General features: G+C 42.0%; 1 protein-coding gene across 5 annotated transcripts in view; it reads right to left on the minus strand.

Annotated features, from left to right (window-relative positions):
* Positions 1–16549, minus strand: part of vti1a (vesicle transport through interaction with t-SNAREs 1A) — a 329428-nt gene that overhangs the window by 127634 nt on the left and 185245 nt on the right. The window lies entirely within an intron of this gene.

Below are 16549 nucleotides of genomic sequence, written 5' to 3' on the forward strand. Positions count from 1 at the left end.
TCTGCAGCATGTCTCAAGCTTTATACAAAATGCCACTTCCCTTCTCTAAGCCATGGTATTTACAACCCATCTCTGACCACTAACTACATGGCTCTATACAACTTCAACATATTTCTTCCCTTTTCTTTCAAGAACCTGGGGCTAGATTTTCAGTATAGACAGTTTTGGGGCGCTAAGCTTAGCGCCCGCCCGAAGTTATCGCCCGCCCCAAAGTAGCGCCCCGTTGCCGGAAATTCAGTGGCTTCGCCCTAAGAGGTTGGTGGAGCGCTAAAAGAGGCGTTCCACTAGTATCTTTAGGCGCTAAGCCGGCGGTGGAGAGCGCAACACCCGAGCTCGGGCGCAGCGCACGGCAGACACTCTGGTGCCAGTGAGCTCTTAAAGGGGAAGGGTGCATGTATTTTTTTCAAATGCAAAGTCTGGGGTGAAACGGGAGGAGGAGGAGGAGGAGGAGGAGGAGGAGGAGGAGGAGGAGGAGGAGGAGGAGGAGGGAGGAGGAGGAGGAAGAATGATTGGTGCCCGGAAACATAAATAGACCGTTCAGAACAACACACAGCTTACTTCCACACAACACATGCAGAGTGCCTTTTGTACGAGTGCCCTTTAATTTGCGCTCCCCAGGGTGTGTTGCGTTCCATTTTACAAACGCTCTGGACGCCAGGCGCACAATGGGGCGGTCCGACTGAAGTTTGGATTCGGGGCGGCCAAAGGGCGTTGCACGAGGATGTGACGTCATTTTCTGCGCGCGCATCCGGGCGGCCGCTAAACTTTGCGCCGGCGCTAACGGGCAACTTAATTTGGGGCGGGGCGCAAACTGCGCTGCGCCCAGGCGCTACACGCATAGCGCCCGAAAATCACTTCTCTTAAGGCGCTAACTGCTGGCGCAAGCAACTGAAAATCTAGCCCCTATACTTTAAAAAAAAAATTAGCAGTCAAATTAGCTCCAAACTGTATACAGGGATTACTATATGATCATATTATTATGCAACTAATCTATACACCTAATCTATCAGGTGGCCTTTAAATTCTGGTTCGGCCTCTCCATCAGGTTCACTCTTGCTAATCTAGCTTCTCTTCTTGCACTGGCCCCAACATTCAGACATTTGGTGAGATCTCCTCTGTTCCTTCCCAACTATTGATCACTTACTCAACTATTCATCCCGGCTCATTACTCTTGGGCAGCACAATTGCTGGTTTCCATTCACTAATCCTTGCACATTTTCTTTCAGTATGTGCTGCATGTTGGACATTAGCGAGCTAAATCTAGAATTTGTGCTGACAGATCAGGCTACACCAAGACACCTCTTGCTAACCCATTGGATTTTCTTTTCAAAACGGTGATGTTTTTTATGTCTTCTTGCACCAACACAAACTTTTTCTGGCTTTCAGGCACAAGAACTTTGTCAGTTTTCAGGATAAGGCCCTCTTCAATAGTCACTTAATCTCTGATCCAAGGATGAATTTCAGCTTTTGTGCCTGCATGTCCTTCCAAGATCACGGATTTCAACTTTTGCAATGATTGTTCTGTCTCCATTTCTGTTATCGGCTCACCTAGGCTTGCTTGTAACATAATGAGACAAAGTTATTTGATCATCTCCCATCTGTGCTGTCAGTTTCAGTTACTTGTTTCAAACCAGTGCATCTGCTACATTCAATTCTATGCTTTTCTCCTCTTCTGGAAAATTGTCCTTTTGCAAGTTAAGTAACATGCTCAATCATCTTGGTGGGGTTTCAGAGTGGTTTTTTCCCCATAATTGTCTGGAGATTTAGGATAACTCCAGATAAAGTTTCTTGCATAGACATATTAATGGAGCTTTTTGAACCCAAATGCTACATCTGCAAATAACAACAGAAAATGCTGGAAAAACTCAGGTCAGGCAACATCCGTGGAGAGAAATTTGAGTTGACGTTTCGGGTCGAAACCCTTCTTCAAAACTGGAAAGAAAAAATAGATCGAAGGCAAGGCTGCAATCGAACAAAAGAGACAATAAAAAGGTATTCGAAGCCAGACGAGATGGTAATAGGCCCGTGGAGACAAAAGGCAGCTGAGGTTAGGTGTGAAGTGTACTGGCAGGTAATAGACAGCTGCCAGGTGAGAGAGAGAAACAAAAGGAAAGGGGGAGGGGGGGGGGGGGGAAAGGATGACCCAAAACAAAGGGGTGGAAAAAATAATAAGTAAAAAAGTAATCGGGGCCGAGGTTATGATCTGAAATTGTTGAACCCGATAGGGTCCGGAAGGCTGCAAAGTGCCTAGTCGGAAGATGAGTTCCCAGCATCTGCAGTATTTTGCTATCGTGCTACATCTGCAAGTTCTTTCTCCATTTGCATCGAATTGGAGTAAATGCTAGTGAGTTGTACAGGAGTAGTAATAATGGCCCGTATTTTCCGATGCCTACAGGTGTGTACGTGCTGTGTACACACCCGTGGGGACATCGGAAAAGCAGGCATAAGGCCTGCTTTTACCAGCATAAGAGTTTTAAAAAAAAATTATTTTCCACTCATTTGTAATTTAAAAATACTTTAAAAAAAGGTAATTTATTTTTAGCCCCATAAAATTATTTTTTTCAAAAAATTAAATTTTTATTTAAAATATTTAATTTAATAATGTAATTTTAACTCATTTTAAAAACATGATGGTTTTTAAAAATGTATTTAATGTTTCAGTGTCTTTTTTCAGTGATCCCCATTCATACTTTTGACAGGTCTATCTGTCAAAAGTATGAAGGGGGATTCCCATCTTTCATTGGCTCGCCTGGCCCACGTGATCCCAGGGACGCTTGCGAACCGCATGTGCCCCTGGGATACGCGGGCCCTGCGCCTTTCGACTGTGGAGAGGCCCAGGATCGGAAATGGCCGCACCTTGGGAGCCCTCAGGTAAGGGCGTAGATTTTTCCCCCCATAGGAGGCATCCACACGCAGGAAGCCTCCTATCGGAAATTACGGGCCATGGTGCCCATTCCTGAAGTGGAAGCGTCAATGCTAATCCTTATTGGCTTGCTCTCGTCATTGTATTCTAATACAAGGTTTCTATCATCAAGCATTGCGGGTCTTGAAAACTCCCATCATGCACATCAGTCTAGTGGCATCGTTTTCAAAAAGTATACTTAGCATTTGCGACATCGGACAAATTAGGTAGAAACCTGGCTAAATAATTCATTATGCCAAGATGCTTTAGTGGGTCTCGTTTGTTTTTTCCAGGTTTGGTTGCCGCCACTTTTTTCACCACAATCAGGTTTGAGTCCTTCTGCTGTGAGTGTCTTTATGAAGCTGGCTTCTTGTGCTTTGAACTTGCGCTTGTTCACATTTAGTTCTCTTACTCATTGCAGAAATTTTACCTTTGGTCATATTTCTGTTCATTCACTCCCCAAGTCAGGTTAACTTCTAAAATAATTTGAGTTATTTCAATGCTTTCCAGGATCTGTAATAACCTGCACTGGAAGATTCCTGAGTGCACAACTTTGACAAATCTTCATCTAATTTTATTTACCCATCAAAATTTGCATCAAGTATGCTGCCAATTTTGACATTCAATAGCTATGATACTATTCTCTCTATGGTTCGCATTGGATAATGTTCTCTTTCTATGGCTTATTTAAATTGTTAGGGTCGAGGGAAATTCTCACTCGTTCACTAATTAGTTTGACCATTATACTATTGACCATTGATTTTAACTCCCTTTATTACAACAAATTTCTTAATTCTATCTAGCTTATCATGAACTATAGCACAAAGCGTGACTGGCACATTGGTTAAAAGAATGACAGGTTGACCATCTGACTTTCATGCTATGCATCTCAAGTCTTGAAATACATCAGTATACTTAAGCATTTATTGTTAGAGACTTCATCAATTCTTTTGGTCAATCTCAACTGCTGGCATGCTCAAAGTTCAAGAACTGGATGTACTTGAGCACAAAATATAGTCTGACACTCTAGTGCAGTATTGAGGGAGTATGTTGAAAACACCAATAGCTGACGCATTGAAAATTACAGGTAAAAAATGATTAAAAATTTAACAAATGTTGTCACCATAAAGCCATCAGTCTGATTTTTAAAATACGGGCTGTTTGATTGTGCAAGGAAATGTATGACCATGAGGTTTATCATGTTTATATTTCCTTTTCTGGGTGGATTATGTATCTCACTGTTACCTCATTTTATGTTGATTGCGACTTCGTTAAATGACAAAAAGTAAACACTTAACATAGCAAGGGTATCAAGGGATATGGAACAAAGGCAGATAAATGGAGTTGAGGTACAGACTGAATGCTGGAACAGGCTCAAGGGGCTGAATAGCCTACTCCTGATCCCATGTAATCAAAAAGGCTAATGGAATGTTGGCCTTTATCTCAAGGGGCTTGGAGTACAAAAATTAGTAAGTCATGCTTCAGTTGTACAGGGCCTTGTTCAGACCCCATCTGGAGTAATGCGTTCAGTTTTGGGCACCTAACCTCAGAAAAGAGATACTGGCCTTGGAGGGGGTGCAGTGCAAATTCGCTAGAATGATACCGGGACTGAAAGGGTTAAATTATAACAAGAAGTTGCATAAGCGTAGTTTGTATCTCCTTGAGTTGAGACAGTTGAGGAGTGATCTAATCTAGATCTTTAAAATGATAAAGGGATTCAACAGGATAGACACAGATAAACTATTTCTAGAATCTAGAACAAGGGGGCGTATACTTAAAATTAGAGCTAGGACATTTATTAGTGTAATTAAGAAACATTTTTTCACACAAAGGATAGTGGAAATCTATTCCCCAAAAGGCCGTGGATGCTGAGCCAATTGAAATTTTTACGACCAAGATTGATAGATTTTTGTTAGGTAGAGTATCAAAGGGTTATGGAGCAAAGGTGGGTAAATAGAGTTGAAGTGCAGATCTGCCATTATTTACTAAAATGGCAGAACAGGCATGAGGGGCTAAATGGCCTACTCCTTTACCTTAAACTTATGCAATTTATGATGAACGCTAAGGATAGCAACGATGGCTATTTAATTTTTAGGCTCTAACTGAAAATATTTTTCAGCTTTTAGAAAAAAAGATAAATTCAACACAGATTTCTTACGCATGAATTATTCATCGCATTTCAATTAAAACAAGTTACAATTATTCTGACAATGCTGCACTAGTTTTATATTATATATTAGTGACCAAATAGCTTGGCGACTCAGTGCCACACCCAGCATGAGCATTCATTTGACCATGTCCTTCCCTAAAAGGTTTTACGAAACATAAAAAGTGGTCAGGTGAAATAAGTAAGTGCTTTGATTACAAAAGTAAAATTTACAACAGCATTGTTCCTTTAACTATCTTGTGCGTGTAACTTATCAATGTAGAAGTCTCATAAAACAATGTAGTTACTTTAACCAATGATTTACACCAGTTGTTAATGGGAAATTCCAATGCCAATAATGTAAGCAGAATTATTAAGCTGATCAGCTTAACGTCTCCTTAGTCAGAGATCTGTGTGTCAACACAGGTGTGCAAGAGAGCAGTGACTCAACATTTGCTCACCAAGGAGTTCAAAAGGGAACTGGAAGTTGCAAAGGTAACACCGTGGGAGTGATAAACATGACTAAAAAGCGCTGATAACTTAAAAACCATTACTGCTCCAGTGCTGAAACCATCAGGTTGGTGAAGAGCGATGACACCTTGCGTTGAGGAATATGATCATTACCAACCTTGAAGTACACATTTCTGTTCCAGGAAAATAAGTACCAGAGGGTATTGAAATCAGCAGAAATGAAAATTGAGCAGGCTCTATAATGGGCAGCCTATGAGCAATGCTACTTTTACGCCAGGGCAGCAAGGTTAACACCTACCCCACTGCTGAGGCAGTAGAGAGAGAGAGGGCTTTACGCAGCATCTGGCCATGCTATACTTGATGCTGACACGAAGCACGAAAACTAAAAAAATTGTCCACTGCTCAGCGCCGACATCCCTCACCGTGATGAGTACAAAAAGCTCTCCCTTCAAAACAAGTCAGTAAGTTACAGACAGGTCATTTTTATAGGCATCGTGATAGAAATCAGGGGATTCTCAATAAATGCTCAATATAAATATATGCATAGAGTATTGACTTCTGCATACAGATGGTATCCAGCATGCACTGTTGCTACTGCGCATCTCTAATGTTGCACATTTATATTGCAGACCCACTTCCTGCGCTGATGTTTATCTGTTGTTACCAGTGCTCTGGAATCCACAATGCAAACGGGGGGAATTCCAAAGCATAAGCAACCAAGACAAATAAAACTGCTCCTATTTGAGGTAGTTGCACATAATATGAACACAACATTAGGCAGTATATTCCTTTAAATTATTTCACTAATGAGGATATTTTGAGCTGAGTTTAACCTTAATTTTAACATTTTTCTAGTCATTTGACACTGTATCTATCATGAATAATTTATATATTCCAATCTATAATCTGCCTTTTTATCCCTAAAACTACATATACTATTGTAGTGTAATATTTAATTCTATTTTCACAATGCACACTGTATTAACTGTATTTTAGATCCATTTCTTTGTCGAAGATTGGAATGTTTATTTTAATATTCTGAGATAACAAGCAGCCTCGTCTTTCTACAAATATTTCAAAAGGTTCTTGAGCGTTGTTTACCTACAACACTGAAGTCTCTAACTTACTTCTTGCCTCAGTGTTTAAAACATTTCTGGCTTATTCATGTTCCGAAAGGGCAATTCTATTCAGGAAAAATGTGAGTGAAGTTAATATTATGCACGTAACATACTAAGAACTCCCTTAAGTTATATATACCACTACCATGCATGAACAAGATAGTGTGCTATAGAATGGTGTACCGTGGAATATGAATACCCAAATCACTCGGGATAGAAATTCAAATCTAGTCCAAACTAAGGGTGAAAGCATTCACACGGGTCTGGTGCATGCTCAGTTTTTTTTTAAAACTTCTACCTTATCTAATGATGTATATTGTTCCATGGCTACAGCGCAACCTCCAGGTAGTTTATCCAAGTGACTATCTTACATGCAATCCTAGTGTCAGCAAGCTGTTCAACTGCACGAGGCTTTGCGATGGTTCTCACCAGATGTCCTCTAATGAAATAACTTGGGTACATGAAGTCACACTGCAGTGAATAGTCTTCGTTGACAAAATTCTCCTGAGGGGCAGACCACCAGATAGTGCTGCTACCACTCAATCATAAAACTTTCCAGAGGGAAATGACAAAATGACAAGCGCCTGCCTGATGAATATTGAGCACTTAAAATGGACAACCTCTGCCAGCCATCGTCAGACTGTGGCGGTCAGTCTGGCAATTCAAATGGTACACTGGCGATACTAGAGCTTCAGAAATATTTTTGTACGTTTGCGTAAGATAATCAAAGAGATGGACGCTTTGTTTGAGTGCTGTTTAAGTGAGGAAATTGAATTCAGGGTTCCAAGGTAATTTGGGCAAGCTGTACATTTTCCTACCACACTCATTTAACCATTTCTAATTCAGGAATTTTTACTCAACAAGATAATCTAACACTCAAATCTGCCATCCAATTCAAGTGCCTAATAATGCACTCTGAAGCCATGACATTGGCTCTAAAACCATGCATGGAAGCCTGACCATCATTAAATTCAGCATCACCAACAGCCATATTTCATGAAACAAAGGATGCAGATAATGCTCTTCATAATAAAAAGCCCATTTTGGACTAAATAAGGGTTAAAATGGCTTGAAGCAAAAATTTGTTTAGGGAAGTAAATTCTATCACTAGGTCTAATGATTAACACATGTTCCAATATTCATAGCATAGCACAGACCCCTTAACAATGCCCTAAAGGAACCAGAATTTTGTAATAGGGTTACAAATTAATTTCCCACTGTATTTTCTTTTTATTGATGTACATGATAAATACCTTTCACAGATGGTACACAAGAGGCAAACTTACAATGACAAAGCTCTCCTATGGTAAACACATCTTTCAGAAAGCAGTACAATTAACAGGCAATTTTAAAAGGTTACGGTATTTTTTTTCCTTGCCCTTGTCTAACTAAATTACTACAAAATCTGTACAAACAAACTACTCATGGATGGTTCGTTTTTATTGAAAATTACTATAAATACTTTCAGAAGCGAATCTGAGACATGTCAAGCATAAATGTGGTAAAAATGTCGGACTGGAGTATCATAAATCCTGATTTGATTCGGCCAACCTAAAAACAAATGTACCCGTGTAGACCACATTTTTCTAAATGCTATGTCTGATTAAGCTATGCCATTAAGTGACAGCTGAGTTCAAGCTGAACTTTAACATTAATATGATATTATTTAAATGACTTCATGTTATTTTTGCACAAAAAATGATGAATGATTTCTCGACACCCCGACTGACATAACGCAGGCAGACCATTTAATGAGTTTTGACAAAATGGAGACATATGCAGAATATTTGTTACTGAGACCGTCATTGTGGGCCTTTGGCAGCATTTGTTTTTGATTGTCTGCAGGCATTGAAGCATCTATTTCAATTCCTACTTCCTTTCCCTCTGAATTTTGAATTTAGCTAATGTCATTTTTAAGGGCATTTACATATTACTCTTAATCAGATTTTTCTAAGTTACGGTTCACAGGCAGAAGTGCGAGGTTTCTGTAAAATGAAGCAATGACAATCAGTAAAGTGAACCTTTGTCAGCAACGTTTGCTGTCGGAATAGGCTGTTTAAGTATTCTTACAAGAAAACAGAAAGCTGACAAAGATTTAACCCCGTCAGTATTACTCTCATGTCAATGGACAACCTGTTTACAGTTTGAAGGCACGAGACTCTTCATTTTCATTTTTTACATCTCTATTTTCTTTTCTTGCTTTTGTCCAGAGCTATTCACCTTTGTCCACCGTCACCTAAGCAAGCGGTGGACTACAGGAATTGTTAATTTGTAGGCAATATAAAATGGTCTAAAAGTGGTATGCTTTTCTAAATAAAACAACAATAGTGATCGAATACCTATTTTCATGGCAGAAATCATAGGCTGTCTAGTCTTACTGAATCTAATGTCATATGGTGTGCATGAGCTTCTGGACTTGAGGTAATATATTGAGATGAATTAATAGGCACTTAAAGTGGATGCTGCAGTGGAGTATACTACTATATATGTGGATGAAAATTCCTCAACTGGAAATCGTTAAAAAGATGCTGAGTGGAACATGAAAGTGGCCAGATTGCCTAAATTACCTTGAAACAATGGGGCAATTCTCTCAAAATGTTCAGCCCAAAACACATGTTTGACCACATATCCTTTTCAGTCTCCCCTCCCCCAACACTGGAAGATCCCACTTAGCAGTTCAGGCAAAAAATAATGAGATGTACATGTTTTGGGAAGAGATTCAAAAAAGGTCGAGTTTTGGTCTAGTTGGGAATGAAATCTAAATCATAAGAGTTGTGAAGGAAGCATTTAAATCACTATGCTGTTGTGCTACTCAAATAGTTCTGAGTATACTCGTTACCCCGTTCCCACTTCATGCAAGGCTCCAACAATTGCTGCAGTCAAGAATGTTGAATATTTCCAGTTACAAACTGAAGTGCAACATTCCTCATGCACAATACAAAGAAATTTAGATATGCTGACAATAGCATTTTATAATATTGCTTCATAATGCACACAGCATCCTGTTTAATTAACTTTAACAATCTAGGTTTACATGTGACTTACATTTCAGATTGGCTAAAAGAAGCCAATTTTAATCAGCTACTGGGGAGTGATTTTCATATATAGCGGATGGGTGGGGAATCTGCTCCAACCACACGATGACGTCAGCTGGACGCCCAACTGATTTGTGTGGTCAGGCCTCATCTGAATATAACAGACGAGCGGCCAGTGCAAATGGCGCTCCTTATAAGCAGCTTGTTGATTGGCAGGGCGGCTGTCACTTAAAAGCAGATTGCAGTCCTTAAAGGAGAGTTGCACTTTTCAAATGTAGTCAGTGGAAAGAGTTGTTGTAGCAGCAGCAGGCAGCATGACATCATCCAGGGCCCCAGGATTCTCCGAGGCATTCTTGGAGGTGCTCGTGGAGTATATTGAGGAATGGGAACATGATCCTCTTTCCCTCCAATAGGTGATGGGTGGCCTGTCAAATTATCCAGCAGCCATGGACAGAGGTGGCTGAATAGGTCAACACCAGCACTTTATTGGAAGGACCTGACTGTAGCGCAGGATAAAATTTAACTGCCCTGAGACCATCAAGGTAAGGCTCCCCTTCACATCTCTCTTGCTCTTTATAGAACCCTGCACCACTCTGCTTTAACCCCAGCACTATCAACGCTTCCCTCCCCCGATTCTCATGCCTCACCTTCAAATCACAACAGGGCATTTCACTGCAACTTCCTTCCACTTGCACTCACTCTCAAGAACTGCTACTGCCTTCCCAACCACTTCCCCCACAGCCCTGGCCATCTTTGCTGCTTTTCCTTGCAGCATGCATACTATGCTATGCTGCCTCCTCACACATCTTCAAAGCAAGGCACACACTAACACACTGCCACTATTCTTGTAAGAGAAGCCGGCATACAACTGAAAGAAGACTTCAAGAACAGGAGGGGGGTTCCGCTAGACTGCTAACTCAGACATCAATGGAAGTGATGGCCGTCAACATCATTAGCAGAGAAAGGACACCGAACATTGGCAACAGATGGCAAACCTGAAAGCCATGTCCAGCAGGGTGTTTGGGCACCTTCCCTTCCTTTTCTCTTTCCACTTTACTCTCATCATTCCAAGCACCATCACAGAAATCAGCATCCCGCATGGTATAGTTAGTAAGACAGAGGGGTCTGACTCAGAGCAGGTTCAGGTGGAAAGGACAGCCAAGAAATGGCTCACTGGAAGGCCAGCTGATGTCTCTGGCTCTGAAGAAGGTGACGAAACTGCAGACTTTAGGGGCCTAGCCTTTAAAAGAAAAATGCTTTCTATGGACCCAGCAACTGACTGTAGTTAACTATGGAGAGCGTGGTCACCTCAATGGATGCTGCAACTGGGCCCTCCTTGCAGGAGTCTGCGATACCAGTAGTCTCCAGGATGCTCGTACTGGGGCCCTAGAAATAGTAGATGCATTGCTGGTCATCTTCCAGAACTCGATAGACTCTGGAACAGTACCCATGGATTGGAGGGTAGCTAATGTTACCCCACTATTCAAAAAAGGTGGTAGAGAAAAAGCGGGGAATTATAGACCGGTAAGCCCGACATCAGTAGTGGGGAAAATGCTAGAATCTATTATAAAAGATGTAATAGCAGAGCACTTGGAAAGCAGTGACAGGATCGGGCAAAGTCAACATGGATTTACAAAAGGTAAATCATGCTTGACTAATCTACTGGAATTTTTTGAGGATGTAACTGGTAAAATAGATAAGGGAGAACCAGTGGATGTGGTGTATTTGGACTTTCAGAAGGCTTTCGATAAGGTCCCACATAAGAGATTAGCGTGCAAAATTAAGGCACATGGGATTGGGGGCAAGGTATTGACTTGGATAGAGAACTGGTTGGCGGACAGAAAGCAAAGAGTTGGAATAAACGGGTCTTTTCCGAGTGGCAGGCAGTGACTAGTGGGGTACCGCAAGGATCGGTCCTAGGACCCCAGCTGTTCACAATATATATTAATGATCTGGACGAGGGAATTGGATGTAATATCTCCAAATTTGCAGACGACACAAAGCTGGGTGGGAGGGTAAGCTGTGAGGAGGATGTCGTGAAACTCCAGTACGATTTGGACAGGTTGGGTGATTGGGCAGAAACATGGTAAATGCACTATAATGTGAGGTTATCCACTTTGGTGGCAAAAATAGGAAGGCAGATTATTATTTGAATGGCAATAGATTGGGAGAAGGGGAAGTGCAAAGAGACCTGGGTGTTCTTGTGCACCAGTCGCTGAAGGTAAGCATGCAGGTGCAGCAGGCGGTTAAGAAGGCAAATGGTATGTTGGCCTTCGTAGCAAGAGGGTTCGAGTACAGGAACAAGGATGTCTTGCTACAGTTGTACAGGGCCTTGGTGAGACCGCACCTTGAGTATTGTGTGCAGTTTTGGTCGCCTTACCCGAGGAAGGATGTTCTTGCCATGGAAGGAGTGCAGTGAAGATTCACCAGGCTGATACCTGGGATGGCAGGAATGACGTATGAGGAGAGATTGTGTCGATTGGGCTTATACTCACTGGAGTTTCGAAGATTGAGAGGGGATCTCATCGAAACCTATAAAATTCTGTCAGGCCTGGACAGACTAGGTGCAGGAAGGATGTTTCTGATGGCCAGGGAGTCCAGAACCAGGGGTCATAGTCTAAGGATAAGGGGTAAGCCATTTAGGACTGAAATGAGGAGGAATTTCTTCACCCAGAGAGTGGTGAACCTGTGGAATTCTCTGCCACAGAGGGCGGTGGAGGCCAGTTCATTAAATATAATCAAGAAAGAGTTGGATATATTTTTTAAGGCTAAAGGGATCAAGGGATATGGGGAGAAGGCAGGGACAGGGTACTGAATTTGGATGATCAGCCATGATCTCATTGAATGGCGGAGCAGGCTCGAAGGGCCGAATGGCCTACTCTTGCTCCTATCTTTTATGTTTCTATGTTTCTATATACAGGCTCCACCATCTCCACCTTGGCCAGCCTGGGAGGCCAAATGAACAGGGTCTTGAGTTGCATCACGGCTGTTCTAGTCTGTTCTCACACAGATCAGTGGGAGTTCGGGTTGCCAACTCTGGTTGGGCATATTCCAGGAGATTTCATTATGACCTCCCGCCCAGTCAAACTGCTTTTCCCCCAACCCCATCTCCAAATTTTTTATAACTAATAAATCAAAGTGTTCAAAGAAAATCAAAAACACGCCTTTTTTTTTTAATGATCCTGTGATTTTTTGCAGCAGTGACCAAGAGATTAATCTTTAATTCCTGGAGGTTCCGGAACAATCCTGGAGGGTTAGCAACCCAAGTGAGAGTGCTGAGCCATAGTCTGATAGCAGGGGCAGTTGTGCAATGTCTTGGCTTCTCACAGGATGACAGCACAGTTGGACCCTCGCCAATCTCTCAACCAGTGCCCGCACTGCCAATACAAAGCCAGCTGGGCCGGACTATTCTCAGGCCCAAGCTCCTAATGTTTCCAACCACAAGCATCTCAAGGGCCCTGGACTGAACCACAGCAGCCTTCCAACTTCCATGCTGCAGCCACTAGGGGAGCATCTTGTAGAAAAAAGACTTGCATTTATATAGTGTCCTTCACGACCACCGGACGTCCCAAAGCGCTTTACAGCCAATTAAGTACTTTTGAAGTGGAGTCACTGTTGTAATGTGGGAAACGTGGCAGCCAATTATCACACAGCAAGCTCCCACAAACAGTAATGTGATAATGACCAGATATTCTGTTTTTGTTGTGTTGGTTGAGGGATAAATATTGGCCAGGACACCGGGGATAACTCCCCTGCTCTTCTTCCACCCGAGAGAGCAGACAGGGCCTCGGTTTAATATCTCATCCAAAAGACGGCACCTTCGACAGTGCAGCACTCCCTCAGCACTGCACTGGAGTGTCAGCCTAGGTTTATGTGCTCAAGTCCCTGGAGTGGGACTTGAACCCACAATCTTCTGACTCAGAGGCGAGTGTGCTACCCACTGAGCCACAGCTGACACACAGTAGGGCACAGTAGGCAACAAAGCACACAAGACAGACACTATGGGCTAACATCAGGGTGATAATTAGTATGTAGGCATTTGTGTAAGCCAGTAAAGGTGATGATGCTTTTTTAAATCTTTGTGTGCAGAGTGTTCCTGTAGTAGTTGGTGCCTCTGTGATATTAGTCAAGAAGAATATCAATGTTATTCATTGGGGACATGCTTTTTATTCAAGGTGGAAAAACTGGGACAGTTATTGGACATGATGGCAGGGGAGCAGGGATTTTTCCGATGAAGCACTCTTCAACAAGCTACTGCTGAAGTGCTCTGGCTGTAGGCACGAGTTAGAGCCGTCCCATGTCCTCGCCATCTCTATGTCATCAGTGTCCTCTCCCTCATCATGCTAAAGATTCTTGTCCAATGGTAGCTCCAAGGGTTTCCCTCGTTGTAGAGCAAAGTTATGCAGCATACAACGAAGCACACAATTTATATAGGACACCTTTTGTGGGCTGTATTGCAGAAAGCCACCAAGTCTGTCCAGGAAATGGAAACAGTGCTGGAGGACTCCAATAGTCTGCTCAATGAAGGCTATAGTTGAGCCATGATTCTGACTGTAGCACAGTTTGGCTGCCAAGCATAGGTTCCTGAGAGAGTTGACAGCCAAGTTCTTGTTCCCAAGCAGCTAACCTCTCACTTGCTGTGCAGGGGCCAAAAATGTGGAGGCAGGGGGGGGAATGGAGGATTGTCAGAAGATAAAAACTTCTTGGCAGCTGCCAGGAAAGTGGGCACAGACCTACATGATGCTCTACTGTTGATCACACACCAGATTGTACATTAATAGAGTGGAAGCCCTCACAAATCATGAGGCAGTGGGGTCGTCTAAAGGAGCCTGCAGGCACAGTCAATGACACCCTGGACTTGGGGGAGTCCTGCAATTTGTGAGATCACCAGAACCTTATCCTGCTGCTTCCAGCTGTTCATGTAGAAAATTATGAAAGTGTTTGCTCTAGCACTCATGGCATCAGTCACCTGCTTAATGCAAGCATAAACTGCAGACTGATAGATGTTACTGATTCCCCTGTGGCAGCTTTGAAGGAGCTCGCAGTAAAGAAGTTGAGGGCTGTAGTGACCTTAGCTGCAACAGGCAGTGCTGTGCAGATTGTAGCATTTAATTGCAGCTGATGACAAAACTCTGACAACTTCACTAGATAAGCGCAAATTTCTTATGGACTGCTCCTCAGAGAAGTGCAGATATGTTGTAGTATGGGCCTATACACTCTGTTGGGAGGGTGAGAATTCCTATGAACACACCGCCTTCTATTTGGTCTCCTGTTTGCTCCTTCCTTCTGTTGCTCCTCCTCCTCTGCTAGCCAGAGTGATTTGCCAGAGGTCCTCATGAAGAAAAAAAAGTGTGTTGCCAGAAACCCCTGAAGAGTTCAGAACATTGTGCATCCACTACAAACACTTTACAATGACCTAGCTGCAAAACAAAAAGTTTAATACAAGCAAATTGTCTCCCAAACTTTTGCAGCATTTTAGCTGAGAGCAGGTGAGGATCCCTTTATATCAGCACTGAAAATGGCCTCCTCCTGAATTGCACTACCCATGGTTTGTGGGTGGGTTGAGGAACTGGTGGTAGCAATATGGGTAGAGATGAAAATGGTGTTATGTTGACCCCGATTTCCATACATTAATAAGGCCCCACCCGTTTCCGGCAGAAGCTCTGACCACCTAAATCGAGGTCAGCCCCAAAATCAGAATGGATCGATCGCCATTGCTAAGTCCATGGTTCATTTTTTCCCCAGTTTTAGGCCCACTTTTTAAGCATAAATGGGACAGTAGTGAGATGAAAATTGGTCCCTGCATCATTTAGTTTAAATGCCTTTATACAAATTATATTTTCTTTCTATGGGTAGGTTACACTTGCTGATTTATGCGAGTCATTTTCAAACTTCTCTGTGTGAACTCCCTTGCAGATACTGAAAGCATTTTGAGACCCCTGTGCTAATGTTCAAAAGACAGCATCAACTACCCAAAGGAAAACAGTGGTATTATTGGTGAAAATGGTGCCTATGTTCTATTAAGACAACAAATACCAAAATTTGATGATTCATAGAAAGCTGATGTCCTCACAGATCCCCTCTGTTCAAGGAACCCAGTCTGAAAATCTACACTTTATAACTCCATCATCACTAGAGCTTCTGCCTTCCATCCCTCAATCATGACTGCTTTCATTTTTCATAAACAATATGCTCCTAATGGGTGTCCTTTTATTTCAATATCATAATATCACATCTGCCAATGCACTTTATTATGGTTATGTTTATGTTACTGTATTACAAGCCAAATGTATGTTGAATGTTTAAATGTCTTAATCTAAATGTACACTCTTGGGAGCCGCAAGCCTACATTTCATTGTACTGCACTTGTGCACTAACAATGACAATAAAAGTTGATTTGATTTGATTTGATTTGATATAATCAATACCAATTTTGGTGGACATACTGTGCCAATTTTGTAAGAGACTGCAGGCTACCATTACAAAAGGAAGGCAGAAATCAGAGAGAAAACAGTTAGAAATGAACTCAAACACCAAAACAAATGTTGCTAGAGTTGAATCAAACTATTTTAATCACTGATTTTTGGCTGCTTCGCTTGATTTTACTATCCAGTTACCACAGCCTCTCAGTAAATTGGCACTGGCAAATCTACCCTAAATCAATTGAAAACCAAGAAAATAAGTGTTAATTAAAATGTTATATTTAAAGAACCTTACAAATCACACGTGTGAATCAGTGCTTTACATAGAATAAACCATTTATTTCACTGCTGCCATAAATCACAAGCTTCAGTTATCCACGAGCAATGTTTCATGCTAACTGAACTAAAAACAATGTCCCTCATCAGTGTATATCAATGCAGAATTTGCATTTTGT

The sequence above is a fragment of the Somniosus microcephalus genome, chromosome 8 (assembly GCF_052327205.1).
Source record: "Somniosus microcephalus isolate GS21.2 chromosome 8, FLI_Smic_1.0, whole genome shotgun sequence".
Taxonomy (NCBI): Eukaryota; Metazoa; Chordata; class Chondrichthyes; order Squaliformes; family Somniosidae; genus Somniosus; species Somniosus microcephalus.